Source organism: Podarcis liolepis (assembly GCF_965112155.1).
Source record: "Podarcis liolepis genome assembly, chromosome: 1".
Classification (NCBI taxonomy): Eukaryota; Metazoa; Chordata; class Lepidosauria; order Squamata; family Lacertidae; genus Podarcis; species Podarcis liolepis.
The window spans coordinates 93,999,717-94,026,226 of record NC_139554.1 but is presented as its reverse complement, the minus strand read 5'-3'; positions in this window follow the sequence as shown (position 1 = coordinate 94,026,226).

Below are 26,510 nucleotides of genomic sequence, written 5' to 3'. Positions count from 1 at the left end.
AAAAGGGTGGTGATGGTTAATCATAGGCTCTTTCTCTGTTAGGCCATTCTTGGCTTTCAAACTTAATTCAGCTCTGTAATTCCACATATTAGGCAATGCAATCCTTTATAATCCTTATGCTTCACAAACCAAATTAGACATTGTTGTAACAAATGGAGACAATACTACTAGCATGAAGTTATCCAAAGTTTATTACTAGTTGTGTGGGCTTTGCACTGAGAGATTCTGAGCATGTGGAACTTAATTGTGTATTACTTAACCTTCCGTTGGTGGGAAGGACTGAAGAGCTTTGTGATGTTATGCAAGGTCATCATCCTGATCAAGTCATTTATAACCCTTTGCAGTCTTTGTCTGAGAGACTGGGCTCCTCCTCTGCCACAGACATGTTGTAATAGAGTAATTATTGCTCTCTTTCCCATCTATAAAATGGGAATGGTTGCAACCTAGTTTACAGGGCTGACATCAAGCTGGAACACACACTCAATCATAAAGGACTTTGTAGGAATTGGAAATGCTGTAACAAAACCCAAAAAGGAATAGAGACGGAGAAATTTAGACTATAGGTTAGGTGAGAGAAAGAAATAGTAGATGTGGGATATAAATGCAACAAATGAATAATATATATATAACCCTATGCCTTTTTTCAGATGTTAAATCCCACTGTTCTCAATGGGGCTGACTCTCAAATAAGCCTGCATAGAGCTACAGCCTCGGTGTTGTGATTTGTTTTGTTTTTATGATATAATGGGCTGGTCCATGCCAAGACAGACAATATCTGTACTAGCTTTGTCAGTTTGACAGACAACCTGTTATTTTCAATCTTGACTCCACTCAGCAGTTTCCATGCAATGGCCTGTTTTGTTGACATCTTGACTGCATCGCTTATATTTAAGAGAAGGACTGAGTAAAGACTGTATTATTCCTGGCAAGAAAGACATTTACAATGCAATCCTATATCCATTGACTTAGAAATAAGCCCCACTGAGTTCAATGGGACAATGCTGGTTAAGTGTGCACTGTCCAAGTAAGCTGCAGTGATGCCAGTGTTGGGAGGGTGTATCTGTGGCATTGCCTCACCACTTTGACTCCTACTGGGCCAACTCCAGCTCCACATTCAGCCTTGTCTACCACCACTATCACTAATGGCTACTTGACATTTCTAATGCCCTGCAATGTCCCTGAGAGATACTAGACCAGGGCATTGTGGATAATTAAATTGAACTGTGGAGTATAGCTCCCTGTTGCAGATAATGGCATTGTTCCCGCTGCCTACTACTACCTATAAGCTTACCAGGGGATCCTGCTGCTATCAAAGGATTGCTACAAGGGGACACTTTGCCACCTCCACCTCATATCCGAAGTGGCCTTCTAAGAGAGGCAGAGGAATGCACATGGCAGCTTCCAGGAACTTCGACCCCCTGTCGCCATCTGTTTGCACACACAACCACACCCGAAGCACATGAACAGTTGCCATTCACCATGCATATCCTGTAGCATTCATGTCATTTCTGATGTGACCAATCAGGAAAGGGAAAGATGGGGAATGGATTCTGGACTTAGCTCAGCTGTTGGCTCCCTTATGGCTCACAGCACGAGATGATTTGGTGCTGCCAAAGATGTTAGGTGGGAGAATAGGGTAGCCATTCTTTCAAGGGCTGTCAGAGGGCAGCCCTCTAGTTGCAGGGTTGCCCAATACTAGTTTGGTTTAAAGATAAAAAACCAAAAGAAGGTATAGCAGGTGGGTCTTGAAGGTGCCCATTAACTGTGAGCAGCACCTTGGACAGCAGCCACACAGGTCACCTGGTCACATCCTATGGTGACACAGATTGTATATGCTTAAGTCAGTTCCTGCATTCACATCAATGCATTTAAACCAGCATAGGTGATTTTAAAGCAGATTTGCAACCTCTTTCAACCCCTTTCTTGGTGGTGTGTACATGGGGAAGAGAGTGAGCTCAGCAGGCAATGTGGTGGGTCCACATCTCTCTGTTCCTCTCCTTTCTCCCTGGCAAAGTTCACTGCTATCAGCCTCTTTATTTCAAAGAGGAGTCATGGTTAGACATTTTTCATCAGCTGATCCATTTTTGCCTAGACTGAACAATGGCTCTAGTTCTGTGGCTTCATCATACCATTCTTCAAACCGAACATCCTCTTGGTAGATGTGCATTTAGGCTCACTTATCCTATTCTCCTATACTCATTTACCTGGGAGTAAGCCTTATTTGAACCCGTGGGACTTATTTTAGCATAGAAATTCACTGTTAAGCTGCTTTTACATGTAATGATTCACAGTGCATCCTCTACAAGTCTACTCAGAAGCATATACCACTGGTTTCAGTAGAATGCATGCCCTGGTAAATAGACATAGGACTGCATCTCCAATCCTGTATCTGAAAAATGCATGTAAAACCTTTATTTGCTAGAATGTACAGCCAGCTTGAAATGAGCTTTTCTATTAATAGCAGCTACACCTGATACGTTCCAAGCTAAAAACAGTTCTTTAGCAGCACTTTAAAAAATGTCTCGAGTTAAGATAAGAACCCCAATGGAACCTTAAAGGATGAATAACTAGCTCTGTGACTGTATTATTTAAAAAGTGTTAGCCTTATATAAATGTATCATATTTGAAATTGGGAGCAATTTAGAAATCCATATGACTTTTGAAATTATGGTGATAATTTGCTCATATTGAAGATGCTTTTAAAAAGAAGCCTATTGTTTGTTTAATAATTTCCATAGATCATTTTTAAACATTTCTTAAGTCTGCATATTAGCAGTAATCAAGAATTCGACATTTAAAATAATTGGTTGAGAACAGTGGCAAAAGAAGTATACAGGGTTACTAATATACACCAGGGTTTAAGCTGACATGAATTTTTATCTTAATTATCAGACAAATTTGTACTCCCACTATTTAATTCAATTTGCATGCATCGGTAGACACTTATTAAAGGTAATATTACATCTGTCATTTTAAGACTGGTGAGAATTTTATCATATGAGCTGCATGAAACAGCCACTCTATTATGTAATGAACTCCTTTGTAAAGCTTAAAATAATCAGTATTTGCATCCTAATTAACTATTTGGAGGAGGAGAGATGAAATGTTTTTGTAGCACAGCTACAAAGCTTATATGCATTTCTATGCAAATGCTTGTCTATTGTAACCTCGTTCAGTGTTGCACTTTTATGTAAACATATACCCCTTTATGTTAGTATCTCATACTAAAACAAAATAAATCACCAATGTGATATAATATTGAAGCAACTTCTTTCTGCTAAAGGAATATAGCACAAAATTTTCATCTGAGCTGTACCATGAATTGAAATGGCAAGAGAGCAACTGATTAAAATCAACATTTTGGGGGATCTCTGCCTCTCCCTTGCATCTTTTAAAATTATCATTATTCTACACAAAAGCAATAAAATAGCATTCCTTTTAGATTAGCAGCAGATCTGTTAAACTAAATATTGTTTTAATTCATCCACTGATTTAATCATTCATGCATTTATGGAGCTCAAGATGGTGGGCAAGGTTCTCATCCTCCCTGTTTTATTCTCACAACAACCCTATGAGGTCGGTTACGATGGGAGACAGTGACTGGCCTAAGGTCACCCAGTGAGCCCAGGTCTCCAAAGGTCCTAATCCTATTCCAGTTTTCAAAGCACTGCACAAAACTTGCATCCAATGTGGGTGCTGCTGCTTTGGGCTGATGGGAGTTGTAGTCTAAAACATCTGGAGGGTGTTGGGTTAGGGAAAGGTGATGGAATAGCACAACGATACACAGAAGTGAGAAGCCAATTATATTTTCAGAGAATCACCTTAGTCATTTTACTGAGAGAACAGCAGCTGCATGAATTGCCTATGGAACCTTCCTTTTAAAATACAGATATATTTATTGAGATGATGGGAAAGAGGTGGGGAACTAAAGGGAGATGTGCTGGTGTGCAAGGTAAGGGTGACTGTGGCAATTTCCTTTTATGACCCATCTCCCCTCCTACCTCCACTGGTCACTGATGTCATTGATGAGATTTCAAGCAGGTAACTTCCCAATGTAAATCATCTGGGTGATTAATTCAATTTAGGTTTCAGCACTGCTTCATTCCTTGCTCTACAGTGCTCAAACAATGGTGGTGATACAGGAGTGGTTCCAAAAGCTACATGTTTCAGTTTTAGCCCAACCATGCTCTCCTCTTTGTACCTGTCTAAAACCTTTAGCCATGGAGTCTGTTGCAAAAGGTAAGGAGACTTAGGGCTTCCCACAAGATCAAAGCAAGAACACGAACAAGAACAAATTTATTACTTATACCCTGCTTATCCAACCAACTGGGTTGCTCCAACCATTCTGCTGAACAAAGCATCCATCACCCAGGCTCTGCTAGGACTCACCTATTCAATAGGAAGCACTCTAGCAAGAACCTCATTCAGGAGCTGTGCTGGATTAAACCTATGGTCAATCTCATCCAACATTGTTTACCACAGTGGCCAACCATATGCCTCTGGGAAGTATGATCGCAACAGCCTTCTTTGGTTGCTGCTCTCTAGCAACTGATGTTCAGTAGGCATACTGCTGAGGTTCTGCAGAGCCATCATGACTAGTAACCACTGATAAATTTATCCCCCATGAGACTTGTGCACCAAAGAACAGGAAATGCTGCTTCAGGTCACAGGGTGGAGAAAATGAAGCAGTCAGGAAGCCTGAAGGGTATTCCTTTAAAAAAAAACTTATTGTAACCCCTGTAGTCTCTTGAATAATAAAGGCACTAATAAAAGCACATGAATTGTGGCATAATCCCTTGTATGCCAGGGCCTTGTCAGTTGCTTGTAAAAATGGGGTAGGAGCAAGGCCAGCACTACCATTAGGCAGAGTGAGGCAGCAGACTCAGATAGTAGATGATGGGAAGCAGGGAGTGGCTGAAGGTTATTGAAGGATAGGATTGTGAGTGCCACTCAGGCTGCCCTGTGTGCTCACATAAGCTAGACTGTTGCCCTCAGACGCAGTGAAAGAAGCTGTTCTATCAACAGTGCTGAAGTAAGACTCAGCTGGCAGTTAGGTTATCTTGCAATGTGGTGGAGCATCACAGGCAGCAATATGTCTTGGACAAGAGCCCTGGTGCAACTATTTATTGACTTTGCCCTGTGTACCTTGATCACTCAAATAGGGCATTGGGAGTGATGAATGAGCCAGAACATATCAGGCATTTTATGGCATTTAATGTTACAAGGTGTACTTAAAGGTTGTTGAGTTAGTTGGCTTTAAAAGAGGGACTCGAGAAGCCTTCCCCAACCCAATGCCCTCCCATCATCTCTTCCCATTGGGTGGGGTTGCTGGAAGCTGAAGTCCAACAACATTTAGGGAGCATCAGATTGGGGAAGGCTGGACCAGAAAAATCAATGGATGAGAAGAATATTAACAACTATTAACAATGGGAGCTAAAATGCATGTTCAGAAGCAGTGTGTCTCTGAATACCAGCTGCTAAAGACAAACAACTGGGATTGCTTTCATATTTGTGTACCCCCTAGACACTAGGGAGGCTGGTCACTACTGGAAGAAACAGGATGGTGGACTTAGATGCCTTCTTGCTCTGGACTAGCAGGGCCCTGTTACCTCATCCAACCTCAGTGGCATTTTATTTTGGAAAAATAGGTAAAAATACATGCAATGAAAAGGAGCATACATAACAATGCAACAAGAGCATGAAAGGAACTCCTTGATTGCAATCCTTAGGTTATTGTGGATATGCTTGTGAGACAAGAGCATAAAACAGCCTTGGTAGAAGCTCACTAATGATTGAAATATTGGATGCATAAATAATATCACACATAGGTTTATATAGGCATGTGGATATATGATGTGTATACCATAGTCTGAAAAAAAGATAGCCATCTGTGCTTGACTGGACTTTGATCAGAACGTTGAAGGGCTTCCCCAAAGGAAATACTTGGAGCCATTGGTGCCATAATACAGTCTTTAAAATTGCTTGCTGCACTTGCTGAATAGGTTTGTATATAATCATAACATGCACTCCCATGTTACTTGTGTGAAGGGTAATGCTATGTTTAACTGGGAGTGGGACCCCGTAGCACTTTCTTCCTTCAGCACCTATGTGCAGTACATGATTCTCTACAAAGACACCAACCTGTGAGAGTATGCTGCTATGTAGGGACTCCATGAAGTCAGAACACCTGTGCGACAGAGTGCCAGATCCTGCAGAAGCATCACACGTGTGCAACTGCTTATGCATTGAGGCTCCTTTGCAAACAATTTTATGCAACATGCAGTTGATGGGAGAAGAGGACAGAGCGGCAGGTTGGGCCAAATACTGCATTGTGAATAACACAAGAGAGGGCATCGGCACTTTATTTAATGATTGTGCAGAAAAGACTTAACAACCTTCTGCACAATCAGTTCCCTACATAATACAGATGGGAGTTTCCCTTCCTCTCCTCCATCAGTCTAGGATTTTGATAGTTCACTGACAGTAGGCATGTTCACATGTGACGCTGAACACAGGTGCAAACCACCTCTCCATGTGTACAAATGTTTGTACAAAAGAGTTTGCACTTATTGATGTGTACACAGGTGCACAGATTGTTATACTTGTTGAGTGTAATGCGTGAGCATCTCACATGAATCATAGGCACATCTACTCTGAAGTACATCCTACTGTGTTCAATGGGACTTACTCCCAGATAAGCATGTATAGGATTGCAGCTTAACTCCCTAATCCTCCTGGAGAATTTATTATATCACTAAAACACAACAACCATCTCTCTCTCTCTCTCTCTCTCTCTCTCTCTCTCCATGCTGATTTTCTGCAGAAGTTGGAAAATGATCCCAGTGCCATGCTTTTGTGATTCATGTTTACCCTTTGAAGCAAAACATTCCTCTGAGTTTCTTTAGCATGCAGCACAGGCTGGCTTCTGAGGAATCAATGCAGCCCTTCCAACACTGGATTGTGAAGCAGCAGCTTTAATGCAGTTACTGCCAAAGGTTTAATCTGATCAAGAACATGGACAAAGGAATGAATCATTTGCCTGGCGCACAGGAAGTCCTGGTGAAAAATCCTAAACAATGTGACAAAGGAAAGGGGACTGAACAGTCACTTGACGTTTTGTCAAAGAAAAGTCCATCAATCTCATCTCCCCCCCCCCAAAAAAAAAAAAAATTGTGAAGAGAACAGGTTTTTCATGCCTGTGCGTTGGGGGAGTGCCAAATCTGTGTTGCCATTTGATGGTAAGAATCAGTGTACACCTGTTCCTACCAGCTGGCAACATAACCTGTGTCAGAAGGATATGTCATAGCCGTGCTAATTCTAAAGTGCTCTCTGCTTCTCTGTGACAGACAGCAAAGAGAGAAAGGGAAACTTGGGGACTGAAAGAGGAGGAGTTTGCGCTGCCATTTTAGGGACACAGATGTGCGAGGAGTGTGATAAAAAGGAGGAAACATCTGAGGGAATATGCTCAAACAAAAAAAGCAAATGTCATTTGCATTATGTAATTACGGACAACCATTGAGCGCATTGTAATAACACTCAGTAGGGCAATGTTAAACCTACCGCGAGTGCTAAAAGGGCTTCAGCTTGGAAAAAGGTCAGTGTGAATTAGTATATATTTGCAGATTAATTCTCGGTGTTCCTTCATAAATTTTGTAGGTTAATGGGAGCGGAGTGTAGCAGGGCTGACACTAATTCAATTCAAATAGCACCGATTCAGAGTGGACTGTCTTCTAATTTGTTGCAATAATTTGTGGCTCAGAACATTGAGATAGATGTGGAAATATATACATATGTGTGCATGTTTAGATGTGGTTACTGTGCCGGCCATCACTTTCTCTCCTTGGACCCTATTGTCTGAAGCAGCATCCTCAAGGACACAAAGCCCTTAAAACTGGAATTAAAAAATGGAACGCATTCCAGGAATCTGCAGCAGAGTGATGGACTATTGTTTATTTATACACATGTATGCGTTATCAGATATTTGGCTCACTCATGTGTATGTGCGTGGCTATGTTACATGCCCAGCTAGCCACCAATCTCCTTGGGTAAAGAATTTAATTGCTCCATGAAAGAAACACTGGCATGCATACAAGAAAACTACAAAGATTTCTTTTCTAATGGGCTTCTCTGCAGCTCTTTTGTCATTTCAGAATGGTAGGAAAGAGAAATGCCTTAGAAGCAGCTTTTATCCCATGGAAAGTATTGGTGCCATGAAGAAAACAGAGTGGCTCCAGTTATTTTCTCCTACTTTGGGGGAAAGAGGTGATGTCTAAGCACCCACCCACCTCTTGCAAAATTATTCTGTTCAGGAAAAAAAACCTGCTGCACATGCAGCAGCAAATGCATCAACCTCTAACAACTGAAAAGTAGACTGTTTGATGAAGTAGAAGCACACAAGCACTCCTTCTGACTGTCTTTCTCTGTCTCTAGAAGCACTGTTTTGTTTTGTTTTCACTGCATCCTATCAAAAGGACACATGGACCATAAGGAATGGACAGGGATCAGACACTCAAAACTTTGTTGTGCTATAGAAATGCTATCCCATCTCAGAGGCACACTTTTGACTCTCTGCCTTCAAGATTCCAGTTTTCTCTGATGCCGCTCCAGTGTAACGTTATGGGCTTGTTGGTTTGTTTTAAAAAACAAGATGACAGAACAATTGCAGTTGCCATTCCCAGACCATGAAGACTTCATGACTTCACAATGAAGTGAGGGCTTTGATTGACTGGACAGCACAGTTAGCGCAGCCAATCAAAGCACACAGTGCATTGTGAAGCCATGAAATCAGAGCATCCTAACCCAATACATGAAGCAATGAGTGGGGACTTTGTACTATCTGAGGCAATGGGGAAGAGGGAAGGAGGTGGCTCCCCTTCCACCACTTGGTCCTTCCTTTCCCACAGGGGTCTGGAGATCCCTCAGCAAGCCACACTCAAAGAGGCAACTCACACATCTGCTCCTGGTCAGCTGAGGCACATACACTTCATCTCACATGAACCAGGAACTTTCCTGTGCAGAATAAGCAGACAGGTAGTAGTGTCTGCCTGTGAACCAATCAAGGATTACTTGCCAGTGGTAGTGGCAGTGGTGATAGGAATTGGCAGCTAGCTTCTCATTTACCCCATCAACAACCCCCATCAATTGGGGGGGCAGCCCCCTCAACACTTTTGGGGGGGCAGAGATCCCTCGGTCCCTAAGAGTTGGCTCCTATGGCTGGAGACCCTAATTAGGGAAACCCTGATTTGGGGGCCAAAAGCAGTGTGTGCTTTTGTTGTGAACAAGAGATGTTAGATCTGTTTCCATCCTCCTGATTCCAATGACATTGATTCTGCCACACAGCAACATCCTGTGCAAGATCGATGGCAGAAATTCACCAATCACCATGCCTTATGAGAAATGGTTGAGGGAGTTGGGTACGTTTACCCTAGAAAAGAGAACGAGAGGCAATATCGTTGCCATCTTCAAATATACGAAGGGCTGTCACGTGGAAGATGGAGTAAGCTTGTTTTCTCCTGCTCCAGGGCATAGGACTTGTTCCAATGGATTCAAGTTACTTGCAACCAAACATCAAGAAGAACTTTCTGACAGGAAGAGCTGTTTGACAGTGGAATGGACTCCCTCAGGAGATTGTGAACTCTCCTTCACTGGAGGTTTTTAAGCAGACATTTGATGACTATCTGCCAGGGATGCTTAAGCTGAGATTCCTACATTGCAGGGGTTGGACTAGATGAGTCTCTGGACCCCTTCCAAATCTACATTCCTATCTTTCGTTGATCAGTTTAAATGTTATTCCTTGGTACTATCCTATACCAGGAAGGAGGTTTGTGCTGACATAAATGGCTGCAGAGATCTGTTTAAAACAAAAAGAAGTCTGTGCCAGGGGATCCAAAGAAGTGTCTTCAGAGATCCTAACAGAAACAAGTAAAACAAACCAGCAAAATATAGAACACCCCCCAAAAAAAGTAGAAATACATACTTTTCAACTAGAAATGCATTGATTAGCAAACATGATACCTAATTACAAAAATGCACACTAGTAGCCAGTGGGGGGGCAATGCTACCCTCCTGACATCAGCGTCACAGCAGCAGCTTAACTGGACATGGTTGGTGGCAAGGTTTAGGGTGCACAGATATACTGGTAAAGCCATTCTAGCACTCCTGCTGTCATGTCCACATGCACACCAACACCCCGCCCCCAACTCTGCCCTGCCTCAGCCCTGTTCAAGTAGGCTGTAGTGGTTCTGATGTCAGGAGGCATACTGAAAATACATTGAACATATTATCATCAGAAAAGTGCTGCATTAGGTCTATCTATTATCTAAATCCAATTCACAGACTAAGAATGAATCAGAAGCCTGCTCAACTTGCCTGCTTCATATATCAACAGGGTAATAGGAATACATCTTTACTTTTTAAAAAACCCAACATTTTCCATAGCCAATGCATAAGCTGTGCAATCCTATGAGAGTTAGCTCAGAAGTAAGAAGTAAGAGTGTTCAACGGGGCTTCCTTTCTAGTAAGTGAAGCTTAGTAGACATTAGGACTGCTGCCAAAGAGTGTTGACTTCCTAATGATCTGCTAATAGCTATGTACAGAGGTGCCTTGTACTCTTGAGGCACTGAAATAAATTAGAATCCCATTACAAGGAAAACACAGGAAGCCCTATAGCAGAGGTTGGATAACCTGTGGCCCTCATCCCTGACCATTGGCCATGTTGGTTGGAACTGGCAGAAACTGGAACTCAGCCACATCTGGAGGACTCGGCCACATCTGGAGGACTATAGGTGGTTCTCAGTTCTTTTGCAACCAATTGGCTTTTAAAACTTTGACTTTGTAAACAAGAATAGAGTTGGGGTAGAGTTGTGAAGAAGACCTATTACTCTGTAAAGGTAAAGGGACCCCTGACCATTATGTCCAGTCATGGCCGGCTCTGGGGTTGCAGTGCTCATCTCACTTTATTGGCCGAGGGAGCCAGCATACAGCTTCCGGGTCATGTGGCCAGCATGACTAAGCCACTTCTGGTGAACCAAAGCAGTGTACGGAAACGCTGTTTACCTTCCCACTGGAGCAGTACCTATTTATCCACTTGCACTTTTGTGCTTTCAAACTGCTAGGTTGGCAGGAGCAGGGACGAGCAATGGGAGCTCACCCCATTGTGGGGATTCGAACTTCTGACCTTCTGATCGGCAAGCCCTAGGCTCTGTGGTTTAACCCACAAGCACCCCCTGTACTCTGTAGGTCTTACTAAACAATTTCTTACGATAATAGTAGGTAGTAAAGTAGTTTTAATATGGTGTTATGCAACAGTATTGGATGGTCTTTCCCTAAGGGTGACTTAGGCCTATGAATATCTTTTGATTTCTGGGTTCAGTAGAAGTGACAGAAGCCAGCTCTTTCAAAGGTTGAAACTGAAAGCCTGCTGTCTTCCACTAGTTATGATAAGCTAACTCCATAGGAAGTGTTAGGGTTCCTTAACATCCTTGGGTCAATTGACAAAGGAGGTGTGTGTATAGCTTGACAATGCATTTAACAAAAAGGATTAATATATCAGATAAGTGGAGACACATGTGACAAAACCAGAGCTGTGTGCAAGGTGCTGGTTAGGGAAAGGGCTGTTAAAATGCATTTCATCTTATGAATAAAGTCATTTGGGTTGCCTTGGGCAAGATAAAGTTGCTAACCAATTTAATTAATAATAATAATAAATTCAAAATATCAAGAAGGCTGTGGTAACAAAACATGGTAGGTTCACACGCCCCTTGTAGAGCTAGATGCAATGAATAAAGCAGTGATCTAGCAGGACAAGCCAGTCAGCAAAATACAAATATATTAATTAGCCCCTTATAATCCACAACTAATTCCGTTCTCTCTCTCTCTCTCTCTCTCTCTCTCTCTCTCTCTCTCTCTCTTTAACATCCTGAATTTCAGCCTAGATGAGGTTTTTAATATTTCACAACTGGCCAAGATTCATTTACACATTGGCTGGTAATTTTCTCTTCTATGACTTGAAATTGCACTCTAGATAATTTTGCATAGTAGTATATCTGCATGTCAGGATCACTGGCTTGCTATGTTGAATGGCTCTTCAGAGCTGACAAGTGGATAATAGCTTTACTTTCAGCCAGCAGAGGAACTCAAGAGCAAGAATGTAGAGATAATGTGAATATAATTCATTATTCAAATATGCAAGTGATGAACTGAAAACAAAGAGGGAAGAGTAATAATGGTGTCATTATTTTTATTACTCTTGTTTTGCAAACGTAGCGTGAAACATTAAAGTAGATCTGGGAGAGATTTTCAGCTCTACAGTGACAAATTTACTTTCTTGGCAATATTGATAAAAGGAAAAGTAGAGCAGACAGCCTTCTGTAGCAAGTATGCTGTCCTGGGGGATGTACTGTTAAATATATATTTTTTTCTTGTTGGTCTTTTTTGCTCTTTAAAATCCACAGTGTTACTTACCCCCTTTTAAGGCCTGATCAGTGACTAGACGAGGTGTAGTGTTGTTCTTTTGGTTCATTGTTCTTTTGGTTCACTTGAGACAGTCTTCAAAGCTTTTGACTCTCTGTAGCACAACTAAAATAGGCCGAAGAAAGCTTTCAGAGAAAGATTTTGTGGTGCAATAAAAATTTACACGTGGGAACAAAATAATGCACTAATGTGATTTGAAAATCCAGAAGAGGCTGTTGTTACTCAGGCCTACACAACTTATGAGCCTCTAGGCTAGATGGAACCCACTAGTTGAGCCTGCTACTCGTAGAGCAGTTAGGGGGGAGGGGGGGAATTGATGCAGTTTGTATTTGAAGGCAAATCTACCAAGTCTACACTTTCCAAAACAATATGCCAACCGAAACACATCTAGCCTCCAGTATTTGACCAAATTCTGCAGTGCAGTTTTCCAACTTAACCATGTTTCCAAATATGCATGTTACAGGAAATTGTGCATCAATATGAATATATTTGTGAAAACAACCTACTAAAATGCATTATATTGGGGAATGTTGCTTGCATAAATGTTCTCATTAGGATAAATTCTACTAAAGTCCTGATGAACTTTCATGAGGATTAAAAAAAAATAAAAATTGCAAATTGCTGCAGAAATGTAGAGAACCAAGTTTAAGATTAGAGAAATTGGAAACTGAGAAAACTGAAATTGATAGATTTTTCCATCCCTTCCTTTTTTCTTTGTGGTAGACACAGAGAATCAACAAAACCAGACGTTCCAACACAGCTATAGTACAGACAGCTAAACACGTGTATCAGTTCTTGGTCCCAGGAAGGAATGGAACTACTCCACCATTTTGTTTTCTATTTGGTTGTTTTAAATTGGTTGGTTTCACAGGGAGGTTAAAAGCACAAGTGGGTACATTTCAGACAAGAGGGATGTTTTACACAGGAGGTTCAAAGGTTTGTCCCAGAAACCTGACAATTAACCAGGAGTCTACTCTCATTTTGATTGGCTAAAAGGCTTAGACAGGGAAAGAAAATATTGCACTTAAGTCAACAGTATATATATATATATATATATATATATATATATATATATATATATTTGCTTTCGTAGATTTTCACGGGTACAGGAATGCAGGTTTTGGTGTCTTCGGGTGTCTTCCCGTGTAAGAGTTGGGGTTTCTAGGCGACGTTTCGACGAGGTCTCACTCGTCATCTTCAGGCTGGTGCTTTCGGCTTCTTGTTACTGGAACAGAGCAGGATCTCAGTGTTTGAGTTCCTATAAATACTGTTGAGGGGTGTGGTGTATAGCCTCCGACGTTCTGGGCAGAGAGGAAGTTCCCAGGTTAGTGTGCCTTTTCTTCTTTTGTTCCTTAATTACTTGAGGGATATCTTGAGTGATTTCTTGAGTGATATTCTGAGTACCACTTAGGAGGGTCATTAAGTGTGGATTAGTTGCTAAAGCTTTCGTGTCTTGACCTCTTGAGCTTGTGAAGAGTTTTTCTGAGAAGATGGCTGTACTGCACTTAGTTGTGCTCTGGCTTGGCTTCGTGTATAGGGGCGAGCTGTGGTTTTGTGTCCTGTGCCAGCCAGATCTGTGTAGGGATTGCAGGGGGGTGCAGCATCCGGAGGTGCCACTATGGTTTGGCTACTGGATGGTGTCTGTAATTTATCTGTGGAGAGGGTCTGGGTTTGGGTCTGGTGTGGTTGATTGGTGATGGCGTTCTGTGTGCCTCTGGTTCTGGTGTCGGTTTTTGTGGGGAGGGCTAATTTCCAGATGTCTGGCAGGCGGGACGTGTCGTCACGCTTGTTCATGTTGTGAGGGTGTTTCTCTATCTCGATGGCTTCCATGATTATTCTCTTGTGGTGATGTTCCATGTTAAAGAGCAATTTGGAATCTGCAAAATTAATTTCGTGTCCTGTTTCTTTCATGTGTTGGAAAAGAGAGGAAGTTTTTTCTTCTTTTTTGACGGCATTCTTGTGTTCTGCGATACGTGCATTTATTCGTCTGTTTGTTTGTCCAATGTACGTGGCTGGGCAGACTTTGCAGGGTATTTCATAGACCCCTTGGTTTTCCAACTGGATTTTATCTTTGGGGTTTCTGAGGATATTGGCTATTTTTTGGTTGGTGCAAAAGGCTGTTTTGATATTGTGTTTATGGAGGATTTTGCTAATTTTATCTGTAGTGCCCTTGATATAAGGAAGGAGGGCCATGCCATTGTTTTCTTCTGTGTCTTGGTTTTTGGGGGGTGTTTCTTTTTGGATTAGCTTCGTAACCCTGTTTTGCTGGTATCCATTGGCGATTAACACATTTGAGAGATTCTGTAACTCAGTTGTCAAGTGGTCTTTGTCAGCCAGGCGTTTGGTTCTGGAGATGAGAGTCTTGGCTACGGAGTTTATTTGTGCAGGGTGGTGGTGTGATTGTGCATGTAAGTAGCGGTTGGTGTGTGTTTTTTTCGGTAGATAGTGTGTCCTAGGGAGCCATCAGGTTTTTTGTAGATTAGGACGTCAAGGAAGGGAAGTTGGTTGTTGGCTTCTATTTCCATAGTGAATTGTATTTTGGGGTGTAGGCTGTTGAGATGTGTGAGGAAGCTATCTAGTTTTTCTTTCCCGTGTGGCCAAATTACAAAGGTGTCGTCAACATATCTGAGCCAAAGTTTGGGTTTGTGTTCTGACTTGTCTAAAGCATTGGTTTCAAAGTGTTCCATGTACAAATTTGCGATGACCGGTGAGAGGGGTGATCCCATAGGTGCTCCTTCTATCTGTTTGTATCTTTGTCCATTGTGGATGAAGTACGTGTTGGTTAGGCAGTGGTTGGTCAGGTCCAGGATGTATTCGGGGGGATTGTATTTGTTTTGAATGGCTGTCAAGGCTTCATTAATGGGCACTTGTGTGAAGAGAGATACAACATCGAAGCTCACAAGTAGGTCATCGGGATGTAGGTTTTGCTTCTTTATTGTTTCTATGAACTGGAAGGAGTTAGTAACGTGTGAAGCGATGGATTCTGCATAGGGCTGAAGTTGCTTAGCGAGAAATTTAGCGAGATTTTGTAGAGGTGAGCCTATGGAGCTGACTATTGGTCTGAGTGGTGTTCCTTCTTTGTGTATCTTGGTGTAGCCAAACCATAGTGGCACCTCCGGATGCTGCACCCCCTGCAATCCCTACACAGATCTGGCTGGCACAGGACACAAAACCACAGCTCGCCCCTATACACGAAGCCAAGCCAGAGCACAACTAAGTGCAGTACAGCCATCTTCTCAGAAAAACTCTTCACAAGCTCAAGAGGTCAAGACACGAAAGCTTTAGCAACTAATCCACACTTAATGACCCTCCTAAGTGGTACTCAGAATATCACTCAAGAAATCACTCAAGATATCCCTCAAGTAATTAAGGAACAAAAGAAGAAAAGGCACACTAACCTGGGAACTTCCTCTCTGCCCAGAACGTCGGAGGCTATACACCACACCCCTCAACAGTATTTATAGGAACTCAAACACTGAGATCCTGCTCTGTTCCAGTAACAAGAAGCCGAAAGCACCAGCCTGAAGATGACGAGTGAGACCTCGTCGAAACGTCGCCTAGACACCCCAACTCTTACACGGGAAGACACCCGAAGACACCAAAACCTGCATATATATATATATATATATATATATATATATATATATATATATATATATATAATGTCTGTGTAAGCTTGCATGTACAAAATAATTTTTTGGCAGGCATTAAGAACAGTATAGCAAATGTTAAAAGGTGGTGAGTCCCAGAGAGCAATTTGCATGGAATGTTACTAATTTGTAGCAGGTCAGTTCATGCAAGTTTATTTTAATTTCCTGTTAAATTACTAGAGATGTAAACTTTCAGAAATTGTGAAGCCATTAAGTACATGGGAGGAGGCTGCAATTATGCAATGCTTGTTTCCATGGCGAAATTATTTGACCGCTTTGGCAGCATGCTCTTTTGCTGACCTGATGTGGTCTTTTAAGCAAGGCTCCTATGTAACAATGTGGTGTTAGTTGTACAGAATGTTTATAAGCTGCTACTGTTACATGTCAGGTTTGTAGGAACCCCCCCCCCTCTTTTGTGTGCTGCTTGTTTTAACATGGGGTTACTGTGTATTTCTCTTCCAGCTGCTTGACTGAGGTGGGAGAGAGAAGTGGTTTCTGCCCCAGGTGAGTGCCTTTTAGTGGAACCCGTCACCCCAGGTGAGCCAGGGAGAGTTTGTGAACACCCTAAGAGAGAGGTAGGGTGGCTTGATTGATGCTCTGTTTTCTGCCACGGGGCTAGCTAAGTGGTTTTCCTAACATATATCTAGCGTGATTGATTGTTATTTTGTCCTTTTGCCATTTTGTATTGCTTTGACACATTTCTTGCATTTCTTGCACTTTTTTCTTGTATATTTATTTTCTCTTAAGAAATGCCATTTTTATTTGCTAATGCTTGCTGGTGGTTGTGAGGCACTGCGAGTTGAGTTGTGGGGAAGTAGCATAGGTTGCCACGGTGCAACTGCACTAGTAGGGCCAACCTGGTGGGAACACTGGTGTGTTTGCACAGCACCAACCTCACCACCACCTCAACCCTCACCCTCTTCCTCCTGGTAAGAAGCAGCAACGGAACACACCAGGTGAGCACCACCACCACCACCCGCCATGCCTTCTGCTACTGGCAGGGTGTCTATATTACAGTCATTTGAGGGGAATGGTGAAAGGAGAGACTACAAGGGAGGAGGCAGGTCAAAAGGACAGCAGGTGCAGGATGCTCACTTCAGACATGATCCCACAATCAGAGGAAATAAAAATTGGCCTCTTGTGGCATTTGAACTAGAGAAGGGACTTAAAAACCTGGGCTTGGGTTCAGCTAACCTTGCATGCCCGCTCAAGAGCTCCTGCTAGCACAATGGGGCTTTCCCCCATCTCCTTTCCCTGTGAACCCCCAGAACAGAACATGGTGGGAGGGTTGGTTATTCCATCTGGCAAGCTTATGTGTTTGCTCTGATGGAATAACCAGAGGAGCATGATGTTGAATTCAATATATATATAACATATTAATTGGAAAATTTACAGGAACATTAATGGGGCTTAAGCCAACATAAGAATATCAATATCAATATCCCAGAAGAAAATGACTTGCAGTGATGGAATGTTATATGGCAGTTTCTGTGCAGACATAAGAGAATATTCTCTTAGTACATAGATGGTAAGGTAAAGGTAAAGGGATCCCTGACCATTAGGTCCAGTCGTGGCCGACTCGGGTTGTGGCGCTCATCTCACTTTATTGGCCGAGGGAGCCAGCGTACAGCTTCCGGGTCGTGTGTCCAGCATGACTAAGCCGCTTCTGGCGAATCAGAGCAGCGCACAGAAACGCCGCTTAGCTTCCCGCCAGAGCGGTACCTATTTATCTACTTGCACTTTGACGTGCTTTCAAACTGCTAGGTTGGCAGGAGCTGGGACCGAGCAACAGGAGCTCACACAGTCACGGGGATTCAAACCGCTGACCTTCTGATCAGCAAGCCCTAGGCTCTGTGGTTTAACCCACAGTGCCACCTGCATCCCATGCATAGATGGTACAACACACCAATTAAACTTACACATATAGCAAGTAGGCAGTCATAGGAATCTATAGGGGTCATAAACAAAAAAATATCTCACTTTTGGTGGGAAAGTCCAGTGATTTTGGGGATGCTGCATTAGCAGAAATGATTAACAGTATAGGGCAGAAAAACACTTGTGTCTGAACTGCTGCTGCTGCTCTCCATGTTTTTGGGAGAGAATGCTGCTATTCATTGCTCTAGCAGTGTGTCTAGTTAGTGCACAAAACTGACAACCTGGTTGCATATATCCCCACCCAATCACCAAGGTCTTGGGGGGAGTCGCAGTTAGTTAGCCTGCAGGCCCTGGAGAGTAAATGCCACCACTGCTGTTCAACATTCAGCAGGAAGCACCCCCAGACCCCAAGAGCATCAGGTCACCCAAGGAGTCAGCCATAGAAGGTAGGTGGAGAAGTGCCCTCCACCCAAGTGTCCCTCGGGGTGCTTACCAGTAATCCACAGCTACTCACCTGCCCACACTCAACACTAAATTCAAGTAACAACAGTGCAGCACATCCCCTAAAGAGCCCAATCCTAGAGTTGCCATGGCAAAAAGATAAAAATGGAGGGAAGCACATCTCCACATACAGAGAGCGCACTTTCTGCCCTGGCCACTGTGAGATTGCAGGGTTTGGAATGCCGCTGTGGAACCACAGTTCTACTCCTCCTCAGTCGTGCTTTGGATCACTTTGCCCTTTTACTGCATGCCACCTAGTTGTCATAACTGCCCGTCTGGTTAGCTATGCTGCCTGGATTGCTGCAATTTCACTTATTTGTTGGATTGTGTTTGATTTTAGTTCATTTTTAATGGGTGGTATTTTTTCAGAAATACCTTAAGTAGGTGATTTATCTCTAAGATGGGAAGATACAATAAAATGAAGATGGGGGGGGGACTGAAAAATGGTTGAAAAACCCAGGGAAAGATTCAGACTCCCCATTTGTTTTAGTGTTGCGATATTGTTGCCTTCTTATTTTCAAACTAGATGCTTTCCTAACTAATTATTTATCTGGAGTTCAATACATATACTAGTAGCAAGCACAGAGAGATATAGAAAGAGAAGGTTACATGATATGTGACATATTTTCACAAGTAAGAGATGACCCTATAACTCAGAAAGGTATATAATAGAGCTTACGGGTTGTGTTTTCCATTAGCTACCTGGCTGCTATAATTGAATTTATGACTTGGCATGTAACTTCTCCATACCAATAAACTGAAAACTTTTTTTTTTTTGTACAAAGCCAAAAAAGAAATAAAGAAAGAAAAATTATAAGAATTGTCATGCTGGAGAGGACAAAAAGAGAAAGTCCAGATATCTTTCTTCAAGTCTGTCTAGCCAGATGCCACAGGGAAGTATACAACAATAGTGGTGGCACCACCTGCTACTGGTTGCCTACAATACCCAACCATCAGAAGGGACACCACTTCTGAATATGGATGGTCCTGTTTTAGCTATCATGGCTATTAGTAGATGATAGTGACTTGCCTGTTACTCTGTCAAGTGGTCTTCTAAAGCCACCCAAACTTATGGACATCACAACTTCTGCCAGTTTCATTTGCTGATCATAGAATCATAGAGCTGTAGAGTTGGGACCAGAAGGGTCATCTAGTTCAGCCCCCTGCAATGCAGGAATCTTCTGCCCAACCTGGGGATTGAACTCACAACCCTATGGTTAAGACTCTCATGCTCTACCAACCGAGCGGAAAAGTAAGAATATTCTCTGTTTTCACTCTTCTTTCCCATCCAGCTCTTATTTTGGCAGGGGGTGGGGGAGAAATCAGTTGGATAAAGAAGAACAGTTAATCAATACAATGTTTAATTGATTGAAAACCCTACTAGTATTTTGCAAAAAGTTGGATACCAAGCTCACTGCTATAGACTACTTAATGACCTATGCATACGTATTTATTTATAATGTGGGAGCATGATTGCAAGGTATCAGGACAAGTCTTCTATAATGAATAGGTTGGTTTTCTTTCTTTCTTTCATTTAAAGTGGCAATTCATTTTCATCAGGAGAAAACAATCATATACCTCAAATACATTTTTTTGCTATTAATACTTATTCTGCGGTGCATAAACAATCCTATTTGAAATTCTAGCTGGTTTTCTAGCTAATCTTCCAGTGGAAAGAAACTGATCTGCGGATGAATGAAAGGTGGATAAGTGGAATGCATTTCATCTGTTTGAAATAACTGCAAAACTCACGGCATTAAGAATATAAAAAAAGAAAAGAAAACCTTAATGAGTATCGCACTAGTCAGCACCAAAAATAGTGCAATACAGAATTGCATTTGCTCTGTCACGGGGATGACTGACATTTAATTATTGTCTATTTTTTGTGCTGATAATTTCATCCTTATCGTTCATTGTTACATCCTTTGCGAAACCCCAAGAAAAATGAGATCAAGTGACAAAAATGAGATAATGAGATCATGTGAAATAGAATAAAATTATATCTCGTAAGTAAGAGGCAATTCAGGAAAGCAGGTTATTTTATGGGGCTGTATAAGCTTTGTAAGGGAATGTGAATTAAATATGGTGAGCTCACAGAAAATCTCTGGAAAAGGTTTGGCAGCAGTCGTAAGCCCAGATGACTCCTTGGTTACAGTTACTCAGTATGAGATAATATAAACTCACGAGATAATACGAAGATGCCATGAATTTAAGTCTTATTAACACACACACACACACACACACACACACACACACCACTGTCAAGCTCACTGTCCCTTTCAACTCCAAATTCCTTTTATACTTCCATGATTTTATTTCAAAGCCAGGTGGCCATAGTGGCTGTAAATCCAGAACCTATTTTTATGGTTTGTAAATTTCACCAAGCATAATAATAATAATAATAATAATAATAATAATAATAATAATAATAATTACTTATACTCCGCCCATCTGGCTGGGTTCCCCCAGCCATTCTGGGTGGCTTCCAACAGGAGATTAAAAATACATTAAGACACCAGTCATTATCAACTTCCACAAACAGGGCTGCCTGCAGATGTCTTCTAAACGTCAGATAGTTGTTTATTCCTTTGACATCTGAAGGGAGGGTGTTCCACAGGGCGGGAGCCACTACCAAGAAGGCCCTCTGCCTGGTTCCTTGTAACTTTGCTTCTTGCAGTGAGGGAACCACCAGAAGGCACTTGGCGCTGGACCTCATGAGATTGCTATTACACTTATGCCCTGCTAGTGGACTTCCCATAGTCATCTGGTTGGCCACTGCAACGTAAGTAACATAAGCAGTTTATTCAGTGGATTTTGGGGTGCAACTGAAGGTGGTAGATGTATGTATGGTTTTGGGGGGGGGAGCTCAAATTTCTTAGAGTGTTTCTCTCAGGGCCATGGCAGTGGCCAGAGGTGGATAGAAAGAAGACTGCATTGTGTTCCCGTTATCTTTTTCTCCCCTGCCTTGAATTACCCCAATCCTGGAAAGAATGCCCATTCTTCAGAGCTATTAACATAAGAGCATCAGAAGAACGCTGCTGGATCAGGCCAAAGGCCCATTTGTCCAGCATCCTGTTCTCACAGTGGCCAACCAGGTGCCAATGGGAATGTTATTTCTATGCTCATTTCCACACACACACTACTTCCATCTTTTTCCCAGTGATGATCCTAACTACTTCAAGCATTATTGATTGATTGTATTTCTCCAAGGAGCTCAAAGTGGCGTACACGGTTCTTCCCTTCCTCATTTAATCCCCACAACAACCCTGTGAGGTAGGTTAGTCTGAGTGGCAGTGACTGGCCCACGGTCACCCGGTGAGCTTCATGGCCAAGTGAGGATTTGAACCCTGGTCACCTGGGTCCTAGTCCAACACGCTAACCACTACACTGCACTACACTGACTCCAGTTGTGCTGTTAGGCTATGATGCCATTTTATTAGGCTTACACTGACTAAGGAACTAGACAAGTACAATCACTGCTGCAGCATAAACTGGGAATGCCACAAACTGGGAATTGACCAGTATAGAAGCGATATCTGCCAACTAGGGACTCATATTGGGTTTTTTCCATACACTCTAATTTATCACTGACTGGCATGGCGGTGTGGACTTTCACACTAATGCATATCAGTGTCTGGAAGAACAAAGTGGTATATGTATGGATTAGCAAGCTAATATTGCTAATAAAATTTTGTGCACCCCCAGCACTGGCTAACTCTGCTCTGGAGAATTGGGAGACGCCCAGAGCAGATTTGAGGGCATGTAGCAGGAGGATAGTAAGCTCAAGGAAGTCACTGGATTCCACTCATTATCTTTATCTTTCAATCAGACCCCATGTCAGGCAACACCTTCACTGTGTTGTGAGAAGCCATTTTCCATTAACTTGCTAAAGTCTATCTCGTAAAGTCTCTTTTTCGTATGCAAAGGATGAATAGTAAGCTGCTCAACAGGGTCTGAAATATATGAGGCATTTGTGACCCTGCTGCTTATAAAAATACGAAAAGTATTGTTCACCTCTATATTAGTTGCAGACCTATTGTTAATTCCATGATAAAGTATTAACAGGAATATAATTCCAGCTGAAGTCGTGCAAATGCTTCTAGGTCATATATTTGTCAAGCAGAAATAGTTCTTTGTGTTTACTTAAAATTATACCAAATGAATGACTTCTTCCTCCAAAACTGAAGGCAGAAAAACACAGTCATGTGCCTTTATGTTGTCAAAATACATGTGGCTTTAAATGGGGCTTTTTAGTAACTCACTGTAGGTCCACAGGCCTAACATGCCACCCTCAGGCAGAGTTGAGACATATGACTTGCTAACCTATTGACATCTACAAGCCTGTCAGTGTTAATATGACCATATCAGATAGTGTTTCTGACAGAGACCTCCCCACACGCACAGACACACCAGGACTGAAATCCATTTATCTACAGACATACATTCCTTAAAGCTCTCTTAAAATAATGCTCCCCCCCCCAATGAAAGTTATGGAATTAAAACAAATTTAAAACTCAAAACACATGCAATGCTACAATATAAACACACACATTCACTCTATTATTGGGATGGGAGGAAATTCCAGAACTTTCTCTAGAGCTGGTTATATGTGGGGAGGAATAAAGAACAGGAAGCACCAAAATGTCAGAATGTCCCCCACCCATAAAAAAGTCAAAGCCTCAAACTGGTGTTCAAAAGTGGAATTTGTGTCCAGTGAATTCCAACACACAATCTTTGTCAGGAACACAATTTAACAAATATAATAAAAGCCACAGCAGATGCTGAAAAGCTAAACAATAACTATAAATCTTACAATAAAGATTATGCACAATTAAATATTGTATAAACAATTCGTCCCTCTCTCCCTCCCTCTCTCTCTCTGTGTGTGTATACAAGCTGTTTGGGGTTTTGTTTTTTGTATCCACAGTTTTCAATATTTTAAAATAAGTTTTAAAAAAATAAAATAAACTTTACTTATCTAAGTGCCACATATGACTCTCTCTTTTAAAGGGGGGGGGGGGATAAGATTTCAAGAACCATACTGGAAGAGAGGAGCAAAACACAGAGATAATTTTTTTGAAATACACACACAACTACAGGGCATGGATTATATATGACACAGTTCCACAAATGCACAGGAAAATGTATAAGATATATACAAGTGTGTGTGTGTGTGTGTGTGTGTGTGTGTGTGTGTGCACGCACACGCACACACACACCTCTGGTATAACCACAAAATGAAATGTGAATAAACTATGCTAAGCCAATAGCATTTCACACTTCATGGTTTCTTCCCCTTTAGAAATTGCTAAGTTTCCCATGTGTCCTGTTTTACAGAGGACTGTCCTCTACCTGAACAGCTGTTAGAAGACGGCCTTTTCTTTGAAGTAGTCTTCTATATGAAGGGCTATCTAGAACTATAAGAAGGGAGCACAGGGGCACTGAAAATGCCCATCAAAACTGTCTACATCACCTCACATGTCTTTCCCCATGGGTAGGCAAACTAAGACCCGAGGACCGGATCTGGCCCAATCACCTTCTAAATCCGGCCCACGGATGGTCTGGGAATCAGCATGTTTTTACATGAGTAGAATGTGTCCTTTTATTTAAAATACATCTCTGGGTTACTTGTGGGGCTTGCCTGGTGTTTTTACATGAGTAGAATGTGTGCTTTTATTTAAAATGCATCTCTGGGTTATTTGTGGGTCATAGGAATTTGTTCATATTTTTTTTTCAAAATCTAGTCCAGCCCCCCACAAGGTCTGAGGGACAGTGGATGGGCCCCCTGCTGAAAAAGTTTGCTGACCCCTGTCTTTCCCACTAGGGTGAGAAATATTGTATTTCCATTCACCCCCAATAGCCCCTTGGTGTCACAGAATCATGTTGCTAATTCATCGCATGCCCCCCGACCCATAATTCCTAAATATTAATCTGAAGTGCTGCTGCCTAGCTCGTTGTATCCATTTTTTTAAAAAAAAACAACCTATAACCTACATCAGGGATGATCAATGCTGCCCCATGGTAGCAATTTGTCTGGCCTCTGACAGATTTCAATTAAGTTTTGCTTTTTAAAAAATGCCCAAAGTTTTTCTATGAAGGAAAATAACGTTGTTTTCAAAATGTTTAAATGACAGATAGATTCCACAATTTAATGTTACATATTTCTTTGGGTTTTGCATCTAATATCCCAGCTACTCATAACTGTGGGTACACCGAGATGGCAAAATGTGATAGAATTTGACTTCCTGAGACTAGAGCCACAGCCACATTCACACCATACATTTAAAGCATTATGATACTTTAAACAGTCATGGTTTTCCCCAAGCAATGCTGAAAGTTGTTGTTTCTTAAGGGTGCTGAGAGGAGTTAGGAGGCCCCTGTTCCCTCAGAGAGCTACTATTGCCAGAGTTTCCTATGAAGAAGGGTTTATTATTAAACCACTCTGAGAATTTCAGCTCTGTAAGAGGAACAGAGACCCCCCCCAACTCTTCTCAGGACCCTTAACAAGCTGTAGCTCCCAGAATTATTTGGGGGAAGGAATGATTGTTTAAAGTGGTATCGTAGTGCTTAAAATGTATGGTGTGTACAGTATTTGGTCATGTAAAGGCAAGGCCAGTTTGCATACATTTCTGATACTTGGACCACAGTCTAAAAAATAGGAAATGACCTCTTCCGTTGATGAGAGAGAGAGAGAGAGAGAGAGAGAGAGAGAGAGAGCGCCATATAAATCCAGTTTCAGTCTTTGTAGCTTCATGCAGACAAGTGATCTACATCTGCCTGTATATATTTTTTCCTTCCTTCTCCCTCACATAAATTGTACCCCAATTCCTCATAGAAAAGAAAAGACAGAGGTTCAAAAGCTATAATATATGTTGGACACATTTTTAGATAGGGTGCAGGAGAATGAGAAGATCATCCATACCAGAAGTGACAGGTATTTAATTTTATAGTCAGAGACTATTGTTGCCAATTCCAATGAATATAGAAAATGAAAAACAGGTGGATTGCACAGTGTATGTATTCCTCCCCCATCTGTATGTACACACACACACACACACACACACACAGACACTTTTTATCTTTTCTTTTGGGGACAGAGTAGAGAAAGAGAAACTTTTGATCTGCAGCCTGCACAGAAGCAACTCAAGTTAAAAGAGCAGTGTCAGATTTATTATAGCACTGAAAAGCACTGATATTATGTCTGCCATTACTCAGTGACCTCCTTAGATTTTTGCCATTTTGGTGTGAGATTTATTATCTCTAGTATTTTAAATGCAAAAGGATATGTCCTGTTAATATTCCTGTTCTCCTCGGGAGCGATGACTTCCTGTTTTCCAAGCCTATGGGTAAAGAAGACACAAACCACAAGTGCCAACACTATGTAATTTTTTGGGGGTCCTGAGCTGCTAATTTCTCAGCCTTCCTATGTGTTCTGTCAAGATGCAGCCTCAAAGTCTAGACCAAGAGATATCTATGAGAGAAAATGCACATCAGTATTTCAAGCCCTTGAAATTTATTCTTGCCATCTGACAGTTGCTTGGAGATACAATCTCAATTTTTTGCAGTAGGCCCTTCAAGGGAATATTTATGGCAGATACAACTGTAATTATTTACCTGTAACGAAGTCCAGGTCTGCCTGCTCCAGGTGATTCAGACAACAGAAGGACATGGAGCAAATATTAATCTTTTCCTTGTCCAGTTTTTGACCTTTTGTGCCCTGTCTTGTCCATGCTTTTCATGGACTTGCTGCTATGTTCATTGTTCTGTTTATGTATTTCCTTTTCTCCTTTTGTATGTCTTTTCTTGAAACATTCACATATTAATCACAAGGAAGAGCCGGAATATTTAGAGTACCCTACTTATTGTTTCTCATCAGCTGAGGATAGCACTCAAAACAGTTTCTAACTGTGCACACCTGCACCTGTAAGCATTTACTGGGATCAATCATTTTGGTTGCAATAGTGCTCCCCAATATTTGCAAAGGTTTACATATACCAGGTGATGGTGAATATT